The sequence below is a fragment of the Vombatus ursinus genome, unplaced genomic scaffold (genome assembly GCF_900497805.2).
Source record: "Vombatus ursinus unplaced genomic scaffold, bare-nosed wombat genome assembly UNPS02014773.1, whole genome shotgun sequence".
Lineage (NCBI taxonomy): Eukaryota > Metazoa > Chordata > Mammalia > Diprotodontia > Vombatidae > Vombatus > Vombatus ursinus.
In genome coordinates, this window is record NW_020954551.1 from 23,978,982 (window position 1) to 23,982,120 (window position 3,139).

Consider the following 3,139-nt stretch of genomic DNA (forward strand, 5'->3'; position numbering starts at 1 on the left):
GGCTAGGTTATGAAGTATTTTGAATGTGGAACTGAACCTTTTGTATTTGCTTCTGGAAACAATAGGGAGCCACCAGGGTTTATTTAGTTGGGAGGTGGGGAATGGCGTGATCTGATCTGTGTTTTAGAAAAATCACTTCAGCGGCTAAATGGAAGGTATGTTGGAAGAGAAACTTGAAGCAGGCAGATACACTAGCAGTTATTGTAATAATCAAAGCGTGAAGTGATGAAGGCTTGTACTAGAGTGGTAGTAGTGTCAGAGGAGAGAGCAGGGCATGTATATGAAATGTTGCAAAGGTGAAGTTAACTGGCCTTGACAACAGTTTGGATATGGGGCGGTGAGATATAGTGAAGAATCCAAGATGACCGTCAGACTTGGAGGATGGTGTTGCCCTCTACCATAATAAGGGAGAGATTGGGGGGAAGATAATGAATTCTGTTCTGGACATCTTGGGTTTAAGATGTCTATAGGGCATCTATTTGGAAACGTCTGAAAGGCAGTTGAAGACGTAAGATTGAAAGTAAACAGAGAGATTGAGGCAGGAAAAGTTCATTTGAGAAACCTCAGACTTGAGATGGCAATTAAAAAAAAACTAGAAACTAAAAGTGTGGTCATCAATTTTGGACAGGCTAAACACAATATTTTATATGAATACTGTTGCAGACGGAAGTGAGCAGAACCAGAAAAAAAAATATACATATATATATATATAATATGCTATGACAACTGTAAAATTATACAACTTTGAAAGACTAAGGAACTCTGATCAAGGCCTTAATTAACTTTGAGTCCAAATGACAATGATGAAGAATGAAACACATCTAATGAGAGAGAAGAAATGCTCCAAATGTGCAGAAGGAGAAACAAAATTTTTGATACGGCCAATATAGCAATTTGTTTTGCCTTAACTATGCATTTTTTTTCATTTATTTGTTTGTTTTTTTACAAAGATTATGCTTCTTTTGGGGCAATGGGGTGAAATGGAGTTTAGAATGGGAAATGGGAGTAAGAGAAAATGAATGCTTGTTAAATAAAAAAAACGCCATTCTATACACATACACATACACGTACTCATGCACACATATATGCATATAAGTGTATGGATAGATATAGAAATATTCATAAATAAAAAGCATATTTTCAAGTGCTGATTTGGACTAAGGTCAGGAGTTCTTAACCTAGTTTCTGTGATCTGTTTGATAATACTTTGAGAGTTATATTTCTATACAATTGGTTTCCTTTTTAATATGGATACCATGTATGATGAACTTTAAATCATCTTAAGGAGTCCATAGGTTTCAGCAGACTGCCAAGTGGTCTATGATATATAAAAAAAGAAGAATCTCTGAACTAGAACACCTCCAGCTCACTTATCCTGGTGGAGGTGTTGGCTGTAGTAGCAGCAGTAGCAGCAGCAAAAGCAGCCAGGACAACCTTGTTATCTGTCTCAGGGGGTGGAGCTGCAGCAGGATGGTGGTTATAATGCTGGCGCAGCAGCTTCCTTGTGGAAGCAGAACAGTCTGATTTTCTCCTTCCTTCTTTTCTCTCCTCTCAGGCATGGTGGCTGAATGGCTGACTAAAGAACTGATTGCTGAATTTAAAGAATCCTTTGCTCTATTTGACAAAGATAAAGATGACGCCATTGAGACTAAAATACTTGGAACTGTCATAATGTCATTGGGTCAAGATCCAACTGAAGTAGAATGATTAGATATGATAAATGACGTAGATGTTGATGAATTTTTGACCATGATGTCTAGAAAAAATGAAAGATACAGATAGTGAAGAAGAAATCTGTTAGGCACTCCAGGTCTCTGACAAAGATAGCAGCAGTCACATCAGTACAACAGAAGTACTCCATGTAATGAATGGCAAACTTAGGAGAAAAACTAACATGAAGAAGTAAATGAAATGAGCAGAGAAGCAGATACTAATAGAAATGGACACATCAATTATGAAGAATTCATATAAATGATTACTGCAAATTGAAGATCTCTCCCTTTTTTTTCATTCCTCTTGAGGGATCTAATTGAATCTTTAACTCACCTCTTGCAAAAAAAAAAGAAAAAAAATAATTATTCATTCTATTTCTATATAGCAAAACTGAATGGCAACGGTATTTTCTATACTATTGTAAAGTACTTTTGTACCCCCCACACACACACACACACACACACACACACACACACACAGACACAAAATCTGCATGTATTGATTGGAGATCCTGTCCCCAAAAGATGAATTTGCACATCAGTTTTACAATATAAGTACTAATGCTACCTTCAATGATAAGGAAACACTCATCTTAAAGTGTGGACTCTTTAAAGTTCCTCTATTATTCTGAGTGTGCTGGCCAGGTTTTCAAGCATGCAATTCTACAAATTAGCACAGTCAGACATTTGGTTAAAAAAGAAAGAAAAATAAATAAATGTACCCATGTGAGTTATTTAGTTCATCTTGATAGCATAAATTCTCACAGCTGGTTTATTTTCTTTAAGTAAATACAAAAAAAAAGTAAAATTGGTTTACCTTAATATGATATGCAACAAAATGTTTGAGGGATACAAAATTTCAAGATGTATCCCTAATTGTGGCTCTTCTGTACTTAGTGTATTCTTAAAACTCTAGTGATCTCAAACTCTGAATGTCATGTCTATGTTTTATTTCTATTGGTATAGTATTGTCTGCATTGAATGATAGTGAAATGGATGTCAGGCAATTACCATTCACAGAAAGTTTTTGAAAAGCAAGCTTCACCAAGGGAGCATTTTAAAGTCTCTATATTTAAAACCATTTGTACTGTGTCTTGAAGTTGGCAGAGTAAGTTGTGGTATTCAACACAACTCTCAACTTCACTATTTAAGATATTACAAGTTTTGTCCATTCCAAATTGTAAATTGCTAGCTTTTTATATATATATATATATATATAAAATTTACTTAAAATGATTCTTGAACTAGAGAGGTTCTTGAAGTCCTTAAAATACTGTGATTATGTGAAGGCAACCCATTTTATTTGTATTTAGGTTGGAGAAAGAATGCTAGATTTGGAGTTGTGGTACTATAGTCTAATCTCATTTCTGCCACCTGTGTAACTATGAGGACAGTCATAGACACACTAAAGGATTTAGTAATCTTGT

At 35.2% G+C, this 3,139-nt stretch overlaps 1 pseudogene; it reads left to right on the forward strand.

The window, feature by feature from the left end:
- Positions 1-1,557: 1,557 nt before the first annotated feature.
- Positions 1,558-1,989, forward strand: LOC114044293 (annotated as a pseudogene).
- Positions 1,990-3,139: the final 1,150 nt, after the last annotated feature.